The 19,017-nt window shown below is 38.6% G+C and overlaps 1 non-coding gene across 1 annotated transcript; it reads left to right on the top strand.

Moving 5' to 3' along the window:
• Positions 1–15,374: 15,374 nt before the first annotated feature.
• Positions 15,375–15,481, top strand: LOC130959268 (small nucleolar RNA R71). The gene has a single exon (XR_009078361.1). It is a non-coding gene; the product is annotated as a small nucleolar RNA R71 (small nucleolar RNA).
• Positions 15,482–19,017: the final 3,536 nt, after the last annotated feature.

The following is a 19,017-nucleotide window of genomic DNA, read 5'->3' as shown; positions in this document are numbered from 1 at the left end:
TTGCTCCCAATAATTGTGTGGAGAAAAATGTATCCCCTGAGGTATCTCAGAGATTTCTTGATGAGGGAATTCCTCATGCTCCTATTGAGGTCCATGACTGGGCTCTCTTGATGTGCAGTCAAATGCGCTACTACTGAGCTATGGACCCTTGAGATGAATCTCTCAGTCTCCCATGACTCAGAGGTGGAAGCAATTGCCTTTCCTTTCTTCTTTCTAGAGATTTCTCCGGCCTTAGGTGCCATAAATGGTTATGAAAAAACAAAAAAGCTATGCTTTTACCACACCAAACTTAGAATGTTGCTCGTTGGTGCACGAAATTGCAATCACACTTTTGCAATCTGCACAACTAACCAGCAAGTGCACTGGGTCGTCCAAGTAATACCTTACGTGAGTAAGGGTCGATCCCACGGAGATTATTGGTTTGAAGCAAGCTATGTTTATTTTATTATTCTTAGTCAGGATATTAATTAAAATTATCAGTTGGAATTATTAGAAAAATAAAAGAGTGAGGAACAGTTACTTGTTGTGCAGTAGTGGAGAATATGTTGGAGTTTTGGAGATGCTATGTCTCATTTATTCCTGTAATGTAATATTCAACTCAATTGTTTGTAAAGTTCCATCCATGGCAAGCTGTATGTAGGGTGTCACCATTGTCAGTGGCTACTTCCCATCCTCTCAGTGAAAACGGTCCAGATGCTCTGTCACAGCACGGCTAATCAGCTGTTGGTTCTCGATCATGTTGGAGTAGGATCCATTGATCCTTTTGCGTTTGTCATCACGCCCAGCAATCGCGAGTTTGAAGCTCGTCACAGCCATTCAATCCTTGAATCCTACTCGGAATACCACAGACAAGGTTTAGACTTTCCAGATCCTCAAGAGTGGCCGCCATCAATTCTAGCTTATACCACGAAGATTCTAATTAAAGAAACTAAGAGATGCTCATTCAATCTGATGTAGAACGGAGGTGTTTGTCAGGCACACGTTCATGGGTTGAGGGAGGTGATGAGTGTCACGGATCATCACCTCCTTCATAATTAAGCGCGAATAAACATCTTAGATAGGAACACACACACGTTTGAGTGAAATAGAAACAATTGCATTAATTCATCGAGACGCTGCAGAGCTCCTCACCCCCAACAATGGAGTTTAGAGACTCATGCCGTCAAAAAGTAAGTAATTCAGATATGAAAATGTCATGAGGTACAAAATAATTCTCTAAAAGTTGTTTAAATAGTAAACTAGTAACCTAGGTTTACAGAATATGAGTAAACTAAGATAATTGGTGCAGAAATCCACTTCTGGGGCCCACTTGGTATGTGCTGGGGCTGAGACTAAAGCTATCCACGAGTAGAGACTTTTCTTGGAGTTGAACTCCAAGTTATGACGTGTTTTGGGCGTTCAACTCCGGATCATGACGTGTTTCTGGCGTTTAACTCCAGACAACAGCATGTACTTGGCGTTCAATGCCAAGTTACGTCGTCTATCTTCGTGCAAAGTATGGATTATTATATATTGCTGGAAAGCCCTGGATGTCTACTTTCCAACGCCGTTGAGAGCGCACCAATTGGACTCTTGTAGCTCCAGAAAATCCATTTCGAGTGCAGGGAGGTCAGGATCCAACAGCATCAGCAGTCCTTTTTCAGCCTAAGTCAGATTTTTGCTCAGCTCCCTCAATTTCAGCCAGAAAATACCTGAAATCACAGAAAAATACACAAACTCATAGCAAAGTCCAGAAATATGATTTTTGCCTAAAAACTAATAATATTTAACTAAAAACTAATTAAAACATGCTAAAATCTACATGAAATTACCCCCAAAAAGCGTATAAAATATCCGCTCATCACAACACCAAACTTAAACTGTTGCTTGTCCTCAAGCAACTAGATAAATAAAATAGGCTGAGAGAAATTAAGAAGTAATAATATCTAAGAGTTTTAATGGAGCTCAGATTCTTATTAGATGAGCGGGGCTTGTAGCTTATTGTTTCTGAACAGTTTTGGCATCTCCCTTTTTCTTTTGAAATTCAGAATGATTGGCATCCATAGGAACTCAGAATTCAGATAGTATTATTGATTCTCCTAGTGTAGTATGTTGATTCTTGAACACAGTTATCTTATGAGTCTTGGCCGTGGCCCTAAGCACTTTGTTTTCCAGTATTACCACCAGATACATAAATGCCACAGACACATGACTAGGTGAACCTTTTTCAGATTGTGACTCAGCTTTGCTAGAGTCCCCAGTCAGAGGTGTCCAGAGCTCTTGAGCACACTCTGTTTGCCTTGGATCACGACTTTAACCACTCAGTCTCATGTTTGTAACTTGGACCTGCATGCCACAAGCACATGGTTAGGGACAGCTTGATTTAGCCGCTTAGGCCTGGAACTATTTCCTTAGGCCCTCCTATCCACTGATGCTCAAAGCCTTGGATCCTTTTCACCCTTGCCTTTTGATTTAAGGGCTGTTTGGCTTTTATTCCTTTTGATCCAAATATTTTTTTTTAGTGCTTTTTCTTGCTTCAAGAATCAATTTCATGATTTTTCAGATCATCAATAATATTTTTTGTGTTCCTCATTCTTTCAGGAGCCAATATTCATCAAATTCAAAATATAAATTATGCACTGTTCAAGCATTCATTCAGAGAACAAAAAGTATTGCCACCACACATAGTTAATTATAATTTTTATTATTAAGAACTCGAAAAAGAAAAATTACTTCTTTATTCTAATTATCTACTATTTTATTCATGCTTGATGATGATGAGAAAAATAAATTATAACTTAATTGGGAATAAAACCAGAATAGATATACTAATTACTACTACTACTACTACTACTACTACTACTACTACTATATATATCTCCTAAGGTAAATTTCTATAAAAACATTATCACAGAGATAAAGCTAAAAATTGGAACCCAACAACCTGTTGTTTTGAGAAGTAGATGTTCCTCTAATCTGTGGGGTGCTTTTCAAGGATTAATTTTTGGCACTTCAGCTCCCTTAGATCACGCCCTTGCTCTTCCTGTTCCTTAAACAGTTTGCAAAGCATGCTACTTTGATTGTTCTGTTCTTCCTTTATTTGGTCCATAGCTTCTTGCAATTTGGAAATAGAAGCCTCAAGATGTTCCCAATATTCAAATTGAGGAAGTTCTGGGAGGACTTCCTGTGCTCTCTTCTTGATTGAATCATCCTGCAGCTGTTGTCTGTCCATTGATATTCTAGTGATTGGCCTCTTAACTGAGATATACTCTGTTATTCCCATCTTCACTCCGGCATCTTTGCAGAGCATAGAAATTAAGCTTGGATAGGCCAATCTGGCGTCCTTGGAATTCCTGTTTGCTATTTTGTATAATTCACATGAGATCAGTTGATGGACCTCTACTTCTTTTCCCAACATGATGCAGTGAATCATTACTGCTTTTTTAATTGTAACTTCAGAACGGTTGCTGGTGGGCAAAATGGAACGCCCAATGAAATCCAGCCAGCCTCTGGCTACTGGTTTTAGATCTTCTCTTTTGAGTTGAATTGGGGTGCCAGTCGTGCTGGTGGTCCACCTGACTTCAGGGATGCATATATCCTCTATAATCTTGTCTAGACCTTTATTTACCCTCATCATTCTCCTATTAAAGGAGTCTGGGTCATCTTTCAGTTGAGGAAGCTTAAATATCTCCCTGATCTTGTCAGGATGGGTATGAACAATCTTTCCTCTGACTAAGGTCCGATGGTCATAGAGAGCAGCTCCAATTATTCTTTGCCTGTCTGTCTGCCATAGATTAGCATAGAACTCCTGAACCATGTTCCTTCCCACTTTTGTTTCAGGATTGGCTAGAATTTCCCAGTTCCTGTTTCGAATTTGCTCTTGGATCTCCGGATATTCATCTTCTTTCAGATCAAATTTGACTTCCGGGATCACTGATCTGTGACTCATTATTTTGTAGTAATGGTCTGAATGTTCTTTAGTTAAGAACTTCCCTTGATTCCAAAGTGGCTTTGGAGTATTCTCTTTCTTGCCTCTTGGGGTGGGTTGTTTTCCTTTAGGAGCCATGATCTTAATGAGTATGTTTTTGTGATCACGGATAACCACACCAAACTTAGAGCTTTGCTTGTCCTCAAGCAAAAGAGAAGAAAGGAGAGGGATAGGAGGAGAGCAAGTGTGGCATGGTGATGATGAGAGGGGCGCCGGATTCAATATATAGGGAGGGGGTGGGAAATTTCGAAAATAAGAAAAAGATAAGATAGAAGATATGATTTATAAAGATAGATATGATAAGAAAAAGATATAGTTTAAAAAGAGAAAGATATGAATAATATTTAAAAAGATAAATCTGAATTTTTAATTTTGAAAAATATTTTAAAAAGATAATTGAGTTTTGAAAACAAACTTAAAAGAGTTGGATTGGATTGGAAAACAATTTGTCTTTATGGATTAAGATATATTTGATATTTTTGAAAAAGGGATTTTAGAAATTAGGGTTCTTAGAAAACTAATTTGATTTTGAAGGATGACATTTTGAAACATGTTTATGCAAGAAATCATGGATTGAAACATAAAAATTTAGAAAAATTGTAAAGAAAAACGAATTTTACCTCCTCCCCACCATCCTGGCGTTAAACGCCCAAACGATGCATGTTTTGGGCGTTTAACGCCCACATGCTGCTTCTCCTGGGCGTTCAATGCCCAGCTGATGCTTCTTTCTGGCGTTGAACGCCAGGAAGTCCTTTGTCACTGGGCGTTTTTCTGAACGCCCAGGATGCTGACAATCTGGCGTTAAACGCCCAGAAGGTGCTTTTTTCTGGCGTTCAACGCCCAGAAGATGCTCCTTTCTGGCGTTTAACGCCCAGATGGCTACCCTTACTGGCGTTGAACGCCCAGTGGGTGCTTCTTTTGGGCGTTCAACGCCCAAAATGTTTCTTACTGGCTTTTTTTTCACGCCAGTGAGCTTCCAAATTTTCCTGTAACTCTGTGAATTCAATCAATTGCTATTTTTACCCTTTGAAGATACTTGGACACATACCTGTAAAAAAAGGAAATTTATTTAATTAGTAAATAAACTCTGTAAATGGCTGGGTTGCCTCCCAGCAAGCGCTTCTTTATTATCTTTAGCTGGACTACCACTGAGCTCTAAGTAAGTCTCAGTTTCGAGCATTCTTGCTCGAAGTTACTTTCAAGATAATGTTTAATTCTCTGTCCATTAACAATGAACTTTTTGTTAGAGTCATTATCCTGAAGCTCTACGTATCCATATGGTGATACACTTGTAATTACATATGGACCTCTCCACCGGGATTTTAATTTCCCGGGAAATAATTTGAGCCTAGAATTAAATAGCAGGACTTTCTGCCCCGGTTCAAAGACTCTGGATGACAATTTTTTATCATGCCATCTTTTTGCTTTCTCCTTGTAAATTTTTGCATTCTCGAAAGCATTGAGTCTAAATTCCTCTAGCTCATTTAGCTGTAGTAAACGTTTTTCTCCAGCTAACTTGGCATCAAGGTTCAGGAATCTGGTTGCCCAATAGGCCTTGTGTTCCAGTTCCACTGGCAAGTGGCATGCCTTTCCATACACAAGCTGGTATGGAGAGGTCCCTATAGGGGTCTTGAATGCTGTTCTGTATGCCCACAGAGCATCATCCAAGCTCCTTGCCCAATCCCTTCTACGGTTAATTACAGTCCGTTCCAGGATTCTTTTGAGTTCTCTATTTGAGACTTCAGCTTGCCCATTAGTCTGTGGGTGATATGGAGTAGCTACCCTGTGGCTAACTCCATAACGAACCAAAGCAGAGTAAAGCTGTTTATTGCAGAAATGAGTGCCCCCATCACTGATTAATACTCTAGGGGTACCAAATCTGCTGAAGATGTGTTTCTGGAGGAATTTTAACACTGTTTTAGTGTCATTAGTGGGTGTTGCAATAGCCTCCACCCATTTGGATACATAATCCACTGCCACCAGAGTATAAGTGTTTGAGTATGATGGTGGGAAAGGTCCCATGAATTCAATGCCCCATACATCAAACAACTCAATCTCCAAGATCCCTTGTTGAGGCATGGCATAACTGTGAGGTAGATTGCCAGATCTTTGGCAACTGTCACAATTAAGCACAAACACTCGGAAATCTTTATAGAGAGTAGGCCAGTAGAAGCCACTTTGGAGGACTCTTGTGGTTGTTCGCTCACTTCCAAAATGTCCTCCATACTGTGATCCATGGCAGTGCCATAGGATCTTCTGCGCTTCTTCCTTAGGCACACATCTACGGATTACTCCGTCTGCACATCTCTTGAAGAGATATGGTTCATCCCAAAGATAATACTTTGCATCTGTGATCAGCTTCTTTGATTGCTGTCTACTGTACTCTTTGGGTATGAATCTCACTGCCTTGTAGTTTGCAATGTCTGCAAACCATGGCACTTCCTGGATGGCAAAGAGTTGCTCATCCGGGAAGGTTTCAGAGATCTCAGTGAGAGGGAGGGACGCCCCTTCTACTGGTTCTATTCGGGACAGGTGATCTGCTACTTGATTCTCTGTCCCTTTTCTATCTCTTATTTCTATATCAAACTCTTGCAGAAGCAACACCCATCTTATAAGTCTGGGCTTTGAATCCTGCTTTGTGAGTAGATATTTAAGAGCAGCATGATCAGTATACACAATCACTTTTGATCCTACTAAATAGGATCTGAATTTGTCAATGGCATAAACCACTGCAAGTAGCTCTTTTTCTGTGGTTGTGTAATTCTTCTGTGCGTCATTTAAAACACGGCTGGCATAGTAAATGACGTGTAGAAGCTTGTCATGCCTTTGTCCCAACACTGCACCAATGGCATGGTCACTAGCATCACACATCAATTCAAATGGTAATGTCCAGTCTGGTGCAGAGATGATTGGTGCTGTAACCAATTTAGCTTTCAGAGTCTCGAATGCCTGCAGACACTCTTTATCAAAGATAAATGGCGTGTCAGCAGCTAGCAGGTTGCTCAGAGGTTTGGCGATTTTTGAAAAATCCTTTATAAACCTCCTATAGAATCCTGCATGCCCCAGAAAGCTTCTGATTGCCTTAACATTGGTTGGTGGTGGTAATTTTTCAATTACCTCTACCTTAGCTTGATCCACCTCTATCCCCTTGTTCGAGATTTTGTGCCCAAGGACAATTCCTTCAGTCACCATAAAGTGACACTTCTCCCAGTTTAAAACCAGGTTAGTCTCTTGGCATCTCTTTAGAACAAGTGCTAAATGGTTAAGGCAGGAGCTGAATGAGTCTCCAAATACTGAAAAGTCATCCATGAAGACTTCCAGGAATTTTTCCACCATATCAGAGAAAATTGAGAGCATGCACCTCTGAAAGGTTGTAAGTGCATTGCACAGGCCAAATGGCATCCTTCTGTATGCAAATACTCCAGATGGGTAGGTGAATGCCGTTTTCTCCTGATCCTGGGGATCTACTGCAATTTGATTATAACCTGAATATCCATCCAAGAAGCAGTAGTATTCATGACCTGCTAGTCTTTCTAGCATCTGGTCTATGAATGGTAAAGGAAAATGATCCTTTCTGGTGGTTGTATTGAGCCTTCTATAATCAATACACATACGCCACCCTATAACTGTTCTTGTATGAACCAGTTCATTTTTTTCATTGTGAACCACTGTCATGCCTCCCTTCTTAGGGACGACTTGGACAGGGCTTACCCAGGGGCTATCAGAAATAGGATAAATGATCCCAGCCTCTAGTAATTTAGTGACTTCCTTCTGCACCACTTCCTTCATGGCTGGATTCAGCCGCCTTTGTGGTTGGACCACTGGCTTGGCGTCACCCTCCAATAGGATCTTGTGCATGCATCTGGCTGGGCTAATGCCCTTAAGATCACTGATGGACCACCCAAGAGCTGTCTTGTGTGTCCTTAGCACTTGAATTAGTGCTTCCTCTTCCTGTGGCTCTAAGGTAGAGCTTATGATTACAGGAAAAGTATCACCTTCTCCCAGAAATGCATATTTCAGGGATGGAGGTAATGGTTTGAGCTCGGGTTTTGGAGGTTTCTCCTCTTCTTGAGGGATTTTCAGAGGTTCTATTATTCTCTCTGATTCCTCCAGATCAGGCTGAACATCTTTAAAGATGTCCTCTAGCTCTGATTCGAGACTCTCAGCCATATTGACCTCTCTTACCAGAGAGTCAATAATATCAACACTCATGCAGTCATTTGGGGTGTCTGGATGTTGCATGGCTTTGACAACATTCAACTTGAACTCCTCCTCATTGACTCTCAAGGTTACTTCCCCTTTTTGGACGTCAATGAGGGTTCGGCCAGTTGCTAGGAAAGGTCTTCCTAGAATGAGAGTTGCACTCTTGTGCTCCTCCATTTCCAGCACCACAAAGTCAGTAGGAAAGGCGAATGGCCCAACCTTGACAATCATGTCTTCAATCACGCCTGATGGGTATTTAATGGAGCCATCAGCAAGTTGAAGACATATCCTGGTTGGTTTGATTTCTTCAGTTAAACGAAGCTTTCTGATAGTAGATGCAGGTATTAGGTTGATACTTACCCCAAGATCACATAAAGCTTGCTTGGTACAAGTACCCTCTAATGTGCATGGTATCATAAAGCTCCCAGGATCTTTAAGCTTCTCAGGTAAGCTTTTCAGAATGACTGCACTGCATTCTTCAGTGAGGTAAACTTTTTCAGTTTTCCTCCAATCCTTCTTATGACTTAAGATCTCTTTCATGAACTTAGCATAAGAGGGTATTTGCTCAAGTGCTTCTGCAAACGGAATCTTTATTTCAAGAGTCCTGAGATAGTCTGCAAAACGGGCAAATTGCTTATCCTGTTCCGCTTGGCGGAGTTTTTGAGGATAAGGCATTTTGGCTTTGCATTCCTCAACCTTAGTTGCTGCAGGTTTATTACCTACAGAAGTGGGTTGGGAAGCCTTTTTAGAAGGGTTGTCATCAGCACTTGTATGTGACTGATCCCCCACTGGCATTTGAATGCCAGGGGTGGAAGCTGGAGTGGCGTTAGACGCCAACTCCTTATCCGTTACTGGCGTCTGAACGCCAGAACTGTGCTTCCTTTGGGTGTTCAACGCCGGATTCATGCTTGTTTCTGGTGTTGAACGCCAGGAATGAGCATGGTCTGGGCGTTCAGCGCCAGCATTATTCCTCTCTGGGCTCTGATTTTTCTCAGAGGGATTTTAAGTAGCCATTTGTTCATTTCTTGGCTTTCTGCTGCTTTGAAGTGAGGTATTTAATGTTTTCCCACTTCTTAGTTGAACTGCTTGGCATTCTTCTGCTATTTGTTTTGACAGTTGCTTTTCTGTTTGCTTTAACTGTACTTCCATATTCCTGTTGGCCATTCTTGTTTCCTGTAGTATTTCTTTGAATTCGGCTAGCTACTGAGTTAGAAAGTCTAATTGCTGATTGAATTCATTAGCCTGATCTACAGGACTGAGTTCAGCAGTTACTGTTTTAGCTTCTTCTTTCATGGAAGATTCACTGCTTAGGTACAGATGCTGATTTCTGTCAACTGTATCAATAAGCTCTTGAGCTTCTTCAATTGTTTTTCTCATATGTATAGATCCACCAGCTGAGTGGTCTAGAGAAATCTGAGCTTTTTCTGTAAGCCCATAGTAGAAGATGTCTAATTGCACCCATTCTGAAAACATTTCAGAGGGGCATTTTCTTAGCATCTCTCTGTATCTTTCCTAGGCATCATAAAGGGATTCATTATCTCCTTGTTTGAAGTCTTGGATGCTTAGCCTTAGCTGTGTCATCCGTTTTGGAGGGAAATAGTGATTCAGGAATTTTTCTGACAGCTGTTTCCATGTTTTTATGCTGTTCTTAGGCTGGTTATTTAACCACCTCTTAGCTTGATCTTTTACAGCAAATGGAAACAGTAATAATCTGTAGACATCCTGATCTACTTCTTTATCATGTACTGTGTCAGCAATTTGTAAAAATTGTGCCAGAAACTCTGTAGGTTCTTCATGTGGAAGACCAGAATACTGGCAGTTTTGCTGCACCATGATAATGAGCTGAGGATTCAACTCAAAGCTACTAACTCCAATGGAGGGTATACAGATACTACTCCCATATGAAGCAGTAGTGGGGTTAGCATATGACCCCAGAGTCCTCCTGGACTGTTCATTCCCACTTAATTCCATGATGGAATAAAAGAGATGATATGTATGTTGATATTATTTATTTTATAAAAATTAATTTTTATGAAATAAAATAAAAACGAAATAAATAAAAGAAATTGGAAATATTTTGAAATTGAAAATTGAATTTTTATATAAAATTTTTGAAAAAAAATGTAGTTCAAAATTAGTTAGAAAGTATATATATATATATATTTTTTTGAATTTTGAATTTTATGAGGAAAGAGAAAAATATGCAAAAGACACAAGATTTAAAATTTTTAGATCCAATGTTCCTTATTTTCGAAAATTTTGGAGGGAAAACACCAAGGAACACCAAACTTAAAAATTTTAAGATCAAAACACAAGAAAGACTCAAGAACACCTTGAAGATTCACAAGAACACCAAGAACAAAAGAAAGAACACCAAACTTAAAATTTTTAGAAAACCAAGACAAATTTTTGAAAATTAAAGAAAAATTAACAAGGAAACACCAAACTTAGAGTTTGGCACAAAATTCAATCAAAGAAAAGTTATTTTTGAAAAAGATTCCAAAGAGGATACCCAATTATCAAGAACAACTACTAAAGCTCCAGCCAATTGGGCAGCAACTTCAGAGTTGATTTTAAAAATGTATTATATTTATAGATAAAAGTATAAAATTTTTGAAAGCTAATGTTTTGAAAAAGCACCAGAAAAACAAGAAAAGACACAAAATAAGAAAAACTCAAGATCAAACAAGAAAAATAAACAAGAACAACTTGAAGATCAATGAAGAACAAAGAGCACAAGTTCAAAAATTTAAAGAAAAATATAAAAGATGCAAAAGATAAAAAATGCAATTGACACCAAACTTAGAACAAGACACTAGACTCACGAAAAATTAACAATTAATAGAGAAAAATAATATATATTTTTTTTAAAAGAAATTTTTGAAAAGAAACTATCCTACCAGAATTTGATGACTCTATAACAATAACAATAAAAAAAATAAATTATTCCTAATGTAAGAAATAAAATAAACCTTTAGTTGTTCAAACTCGAATAATCCCCGGCAACGGCGCCAAAAACTTGGTGCACGAAATTGCAATCACACTTTTGCAATCCGCACAACTAACCAGCAAGTGCACTGGGTCGTCCAAGTAATACCTTACGTGAGTAAGGGTCGATCCCACGGAGATTATTGGTTTGAAGCAAGCTATGTTTATTTTATTATTCTTAGTCAGGATATTAATTAAAATTATCAGTTGGAATTATTAAAAAAATAAAAGAGTGAGGAACAGTTACTTGTTGTGCAGTAGTGGAGAATATGTTGGAGTTTTGGAGATGCTTTGTCTCATTTATTCCTGTAATGTAATATTCAACTCAATTGTTTGTAAAGTTCCATCCATGGCAAGCTGTATGTAGGGTGTCACCATTGTCAGTGGCTACTTCCCATCCTCTCAGTGAAAACGGTCCAGATGCTCTGTCACAGCACGGCTAATCAGCTGTTGGTTCTCGATCATGTTGGAGTAGGATCCATTGATCCTTTTGCGTTTGTCATCACGCCCAGCAATCGCGAGTTTGAAGCTCGTCACAGCCATTCAATCCTTGAATCCTACTCGGAATACCACAGACAAGGTTTAGACTTTCCGGATCCTCAAGAGTGGCCGCCATCAATTCTAGCTTATACCACGAAGATTCTAATTAAAGAAACTAAGAGATGCTCATTCAATCTGATGTAGAACGGAGGTGTTTGTCAGGCACACGTTCATGGGTTGAGGGAGGTGATGAGTGTCACGGATCATCACCTCCTTCATAATTAAGCGCGAATAAACATCTTAGATAGGAACACACACACGTTTGAGTGAAATAGAAACAATTGCATTAATTCATCGAGACGCTGCAGAGCTCCTCACCCCCAACAATGGAGTTTAGAGACTCATGCCGTCAAAAAGTAAGTAATTCAGATATGAAAATGTCATGAGGTACAAAATAATTCTCTAAAAGTTGTTTAAATAGTAAACTAGTAACCTAGGTTTACAGAATATGAGTAAACTAAGATAATTGGTGCAGAAATCCACTTCTGGGGCCCACTTGGTATGTGCTGGGGCTGAGACTAAAGCTATCCACGAGTAGAGGCTTTTCTTGGAGTTGAACTCCAAGTTATGACGTGTTTTGGGCGTTCAACTCCGGATCATGACGTGTTTCTGGCGTTTAACTCCAGACAACAGCATGTACTTGGCGTTCAATGCCAAGTTACGTCGTCTATCTTCGTGCAAAGTATGGATTATTATATATTGATGGAAAGCCCTGGATGTCTACTTTCCAACGCCGTTGAGAGCGCACCAATTGGACTCTTGTAGCTCCAGAAAATCCATTTCGAGTGCAGGGAGGTCAGGATCCAACAGCATCAGCAGTCCTTTTTCAGCCTAAGTCAGATTTTTGCTCAGCTCCCTCAATTTCAGCCAGAAAATACCTGAAATCACAGAAAAATACACAAACTCATAGTAAAGTCCAGAAATATGATTTTTGCCTAAAAACTAATAATATTTAACTAAAAACTAATTAAAACATGTTAAAATCTACATGAAATTACCCCCAAAAAGCGTATAAAATATCTGCTCATCACTCGTCCTCGAGCAAAAGAAGAAAGAATAGAAGAAGAAGAAGAATATATGGAGGAGGGGGAGAGAGATGTGTATTCAGCCAAGGGGGAGAAGAGAGGGTTGTGTTGTGTGAAAATGAAGAAGGATGGAGGGGTTTATATAGTGGAGGGAGAGGTGTTAGGGTTCGGTCATGTAGGGTGGGTTTGGGTGAGAAAGAGGTTTTGAATTTGAAGGTACGTGAGGTTTATGGGGAAGAGTAGATGGATGTGAGTGGTTAAGAGGTGATGGGAAAGAGAGATTGAGGTGATTGGTAAAGGGTGTATGGGAAAGAGTGTTATTGGATTTGGTGAAGAAGCAAGAAGGTGAGCTGAGGTAGGTGGGGATCCTGTGAGGTCCACAGATCCTGAGGTGATCCTGTGGGGTCCATAAATCCTGAGGTGTCAAGGATTTACCATCCCTGCACCAATTAGGCGTGTAAAAATGCCCTCTACATGCAATCCTGGCGTTTAACGCCAGACTGTAGCATGTTTCTGGCGTTAAACGCCACTTCCATGCTTGTTTTAGGCGTTCAATGCCAATCTGCAGCATGTTTCTGGCGTTGAACGCCACTTCCATGCTTGTTTCTGGCGTTTAATGCCAGCTCTCCTCAGGGTGTAATCCTGGCATTTAAATGCCAGACTGCTGCTTGTTTCTGGTGTTCAACGCCAGATTCATGATCTGTTCTGGCGTTGAACACCAGCCAAATGCTTCTTACTGGTGTTTAAACGCCAGTAGGCTCTTTCTCCAGGGTGTGCTATTTCTTCTGCTGTTTTTGATTTTGTTTTTTAATTTTAGCAATTATTTTGTGACTCCACATGATCATGAACCTAATAAAACATAAAAGAACAATAGAAAATATAGATAAATAAAAATTGTGTTGCCTCCCAATAAGCGCTTCTTTAATGTCAATAGCTTGACAGTAAGCTCTCATGGAGCTTCACAGATCATCAGAGCATTGTTGGGACCACCCAACACCAAACTTAGAGTTTGAATGTGGGGATTCAACACCAAACTTAGAGTTTGGTTGTGGCCTCCCAACACCAAACTTAGAGTTTGATTGTGGGGGCTTTGTTTGACTCTGTATTGAGAGAAGCTTATCGTGCCTCTTTTCCATGTTTACAGAAGGATAACCTTGAGCTTTAAACACAAGGTAGTCCCCATTCAATTGAAGGACTAGCTCTCCTCTGTTAACATCAATCACAGCTCCTACTGTGGCTAGGAAGGGTCTTCCAAGAATGATGGATTCATTCTCATTCTTCCCAGTGTCTAAGATTATGAAATCAGTAGGGATGTAAAGGCCTTTAACCTTTACCAACACGTTCTCTATCAATCCATAAGCTTGTTTATTGACTTGTCTGCCATCTCTAATGAGATTCTTGTAGCTTGTACCTCAAAGATCCCCAGGTTCTCTATTACAGAGAGTGGCATAAGATTTATACCTGACCCCAGGTTACACAGAGCCTTCTTAAAGGTCATGGTGCCTATGGTATAGGATATCAAGAATTTACCAGAATCTTGTTTCTTTTGAGGTAGAGTTTGCTGAACCCATGTATCTAGTTCACTAATGAGCAAGGGAGGTTCACCTTCCTAAGTCTCATTACCAAACAACTTGGCATTTAGCTTCATGATGGCTCCTAGATATTGAGCAACTTGCTCTTCAGTTACATCTTCATCCTCTTCAGAAGAAGAATAGTTCTCAGAGCTCATGAATGGTAAAAGGAGGTTCAATGGAATCTCTATGGTCTCTAGGTGAGCCTCAGATTCCTTAGGTTCCTCAGTTTGGAACTCCTTTTTGTACAGAGGACATCCCAGGAGGTCTTCCTCACTGGGATTCACGTCCTTCTTCTCCTCTTTAGATTCGGCCATTGTGATTATATCAATGGCCTTGCATTCTCTTTTTGGATTCTCTTCTGTATTGCTTGGAAGAGTACTAGGAGGAGTTTCAGTTATTTTCTTACTCAGCTGACCCACTTGTGCCTCCAAATTTCTAATGAAGGACATTGTTTCACTCATAAAACTTAAAGTGGCCTTAGATAGATCAGAGACTATGTTTGCTAAGCTAGAGGGGCTCTGCTCAGAATTCTCTGTCTGTTGCTGAGAAGATGATGGAAAAGGCTTGCTATTGTTAAACCTGTTTCTTCCACCATTATTAAAGCCTTGTTAAGGCTTTTGTTGATCCTTCCATGAGAAATTTAGATGATTTCTCCATGAGGAATTATAGGTGTTCCCATAGGGTTCACCCATATAATTCACCTCAGCCATTGCAAGGTTCTCAGGATCATAAGCTTCTTCTTCAGAAGATGCCTCTTTAGTACTATTGGATGCATTTTGCCATCCATTCAGACTCTGAGAAATCATGTTGACTTGCTGAGTCAACATTTTGTTCTGAGCCAATATGGCATTCAAAGTATCAATTTCAAGAACTCCCCTCTTCTGAGGCGTCCCATTATTCACATGATTCCTCTCAGAGGTGTACATGAATTGGGTATTTGCAACCATGTCAATGAGTTCTTGAGCTTCTGCAGGCATTTTATTTAGGTGAATGGATCCACCTGCAGAGTGGTCCAATGACATCTTAAACAATTCAGACAGACCATCATAGAATATATCCAGGATGGTCCATTCTGAAAGCATGTCAGAAGGACACTTTTTGGTCAACTGCTTGTATCTTTTCCAAGCTTCATAGAGGGATTCACCTTCTTTCTGTTTGAAGGTTTGAACATCCACTCTAATCTTACTCAGCTTTTGAGGAGGAAAGAACTTAGCCAAGAAGGCCATGACCAGCTTATCCCAAGAGTTCAGGCTATCTTTAGGTTGAGAGTCTAACCATACTCTAGCTCTGTCTCTTACAGCAAAAGGGAAAAGCATAAGCCTGTAGACTTCAGGATCTACTCCATTAGTCTTAACAATATCACAGATCTGCAGAAATTCAGTTAAGAACTGAAAAGGATCTTCTGATGGAAGTCCATAAAACTTGCAGTTCTGTTACATTAGAGCAACTAGTTGAGGTTTCAGCTCAAAATTGTTTGCTCCAATGGCAGGGATTGAGATGCTTCTTCCATGTAATTTGGAATTTAGTGTGGTAAAGTCACCAAGCATCTTCCTTGCATTATTGTTGTTATTATTTTCGGCTACCATCTCCTTTTCCTGTTCGAAAATTTCAGTTGGGTCCATTTCAGAGTACTGTGCTTTAGCTGCTCTTAACTTCCTCTTCAAGGTCCTTTCAGGTTCAGGATCAGCTTCAACAAGAATACCTTTTTCTTTGTTCCTGCTCATATGAAAGAGAAGAAAACAAAGAGAGAAGAGGAATCCTCTATGTCACAGTATAGTGATTCCTTTATATGAGTAGAAAAAGAGGAGAATAGAGGAAAGAGAAGAAAAATTCGAATACAGAAGAGAGAAGAGGGTTCGAATTTTTGAGATGAAGGGAAGTGTTAGTAAATGAATAAATTAAATAGAAAGAGATGAGAGGGAGAGGATTTCGAAAATTATTTTGAAAAAAAAGTTAGTGATTTTCGAAAATTAAGAGAAGAAATAAAATTAAAATTAAAATTTGAAACAATTAGTTAATTAAAAAGAATTTTGAAAAAGAGTGAGGAATTTTCGAAAATTAGAGAGAGAAAAGTAGTTAGATAGTTTTGAAAAAGATAAGAAACAAAAAAAAACTCAATTAGTTAGTTGAAAAAGATTTGAAAATCAAATTTGAAAAGATAAGAAGTTGGAAAGGATTTTGAAATTGATTTTGAAAAAGATATGATTTGAAAAAGATATTTTAAAAAGATATATATGATTGAAAAAGATATTTTAGAAAAGATTTGATTTTTAAAATTAAAATTGATTACTTGACTAACAAGAAACTAAAAGATATGATTCTAGAATTTAAAGATTGAACATTTTTTAACAAGAAAGTAACAAACATCAAATTTTTTAATCAATCACATTAATTGTTAGTAAAGTTTTCAAAATTTTGAAATAAAGATAAGAAAAGATTTTGAAAATCAATTTTAAAAATTTTTGAAAATAATAAAAAATAAAAAAGATTTGATTTTTGAAAAGGATTTTGAAAAGATGGGATTTTTAAAATTGAAATCTTGACTTGACTAATAAGAAACAACTAATTTTAAAAATTTTTGACTAAGTCAACCCAAAGATTTTGAATTTTCGAGTAAAATAAGGAAAAGATATTTTTTATTTTTGAATTTTTAATGATGAGAGAGAAAAACACAAATATGACCCAAAACATGAAAAGTTTGGATCAAAACCAATGATGCATGCAAGAACACTATGTATGTCAAGATGAACACCAAGAACACTTTGAAGATCAAGATGAACATCAAGACTCATTTTTGAAAAATTTTCAAGAAAAGAAAAACATGCAAGACACCAAACTTAGAAAATTTTCATGCTTAGACACTATAAATGCAAGAATGCATATGAAAAACAACAAAAGACACAAAGCAAGAAAATATGAAGATCAAACAAGAAGACTTGTCAAGAACAACTTGAAGATCATGAAGAACACATGCATGAATTTTCGAAAAATGCATAAATTTTTAAAAACATGCAATTGACACCAAACTTAAAAATTGACTCAAGACTCAAACAAGAAACACAAAAATATTTTTGTTTTTATGATTTTATGATTTTTTTTGTGTTTTTTGAAAATTATTTTTTTGAAAAACGGAAACACAATAAAAAAATTTTGAAAGATTTTTGAAAACTTTTTGAAAAGAAAATTACCTAATCTGAGCAACAAGATGAATCGTCAGTTGTCCAAACTCGAACAATCCCCGACAACGGCGCCAAAAACTTGATAGGCAAAATTGTGATTTACTCTTTTTCATAACTTGAATAATTCTTAGCAATGGCTCCAAAAACTTGGTGCACACTACTATGGTTCACTCACATTCTTCACAACTTCGCACAACTAACCAGCAAGTGCACTGGGTCATCCAAGTAATAAACCTTACGTGAGTAAGGGTCGATCCCACGGAGATTGTTGGTATGAAGCAAGCTATGGTCATCTAGTAAATCTCAGTTAGGCGGATTCAAATGGTTATAATGGTTTTCAAAAATAATAATAAATAAAGCATAAAATAAAGATAGAGATACTTATGTAATTCATTGGTAGAAATTTCAGATAAGTGTATGGAGATGATGTGTTCCTTCTGAATCTCTGCTTTCCTACTGCTTTCATCCAATCCTTCTTACTCCTTTCCATGGCAAGCTATATGTAGGGCGTCACTGTTGTCAATGGCTACTTCCCATCCTCTCAGTGAAATGGTCCAAATGCTCTTGTCATAGCACGGCTAATCATCTGTCGGTTCTCGATCATGTCGGAATAGAATCCATTGATTCTTTTGCGTCTGTCACTACGCCCAACACTCGCGAGTTTGAAGCTCGTCACAGTCATTCAATCCTTGAATCCTACTCGGAATACCACAGACAAGGTTTAGACTTTCCGGATTCTCAAGAATGGCCGCCAATAATTCCAGCTTATACCACGAAGATTCTGATTAAGGAATCCAAGAGATACTCGCTCGTTCTAAGGTAGAATGGAAGTGATTGTCAGTAACGCGTTCATAGGTGAGAATGATGATGAGTGTCACGGATCATCACATTCATCATGTTGAAGTGCAACGAATATCTTAGAACAAGAATAAGCTGAATTGAATAGAAAATAGTAGTAATTGCATTAAAACTTGAGGTACAGCAAAGCTCCACACCTTAATCTATGGTGTGTAGAAACTCCACCGTTGAAAATATATAAGTGATAATAGTCCAGGAATGACCGAATGGCCAGCCCACAAATGTGATCAAAGATGTAAAATCCCATATGTCTAATACAATAGTAAAAAGTCCTATTTATACTTGACTAGCTACTAGGGTTTACAGAAATAAGTCTAAGTGCAAAAATCCACTTCTGGGGCCTACTTTGGTGTGTGCTTGGGCTGAGCTTGAGTTTTACACATGTAGAGGCTTCTCTTGGAGTTAAACGCCAAGTTGTAATGTGTTTTTGGCATTTAACTCTGGTTTGTGACGTGTTTCTGGCGTTTTACTCCAAAATGCAGCATGGAACTGGCGTTGAACGCCAGTTTGCGTTGTCTAAACTCGAACAAAGTATGGACTATTATATATTGCTGGAAAGCTCTGGATGTCTACTTTCCAAAGCCGTTGAGAGCGCGCCATTTGAAGTTTTTTAGCTCTATAAAATCTATTTCGAGTGCAGGGAGGTCAGAATCCAACAACATCAGCAGTCCTTTGTCAGCCTG

Source organism: Arachis stenosperma, chromosome 10, assembly GCF_014773155.1.
Source record: "Arachis stenosperma cultivar V10309 chromosome 10, arast.V10309.gnm1.PFL2, whole genome shotgun sequence".
Taxonomy (NCBI): domain Eukaryota; kingdom Viridiplantae; phylum Streptophyta; class Magnoliopsida; order Fabales; family Fabaceae; genus Arachis; species Arachis stenosperma.
Note: the sequence above shows the minus strand (reverse complement) of the source record. Positions and strands in the feature narration are given on the sequence as shown.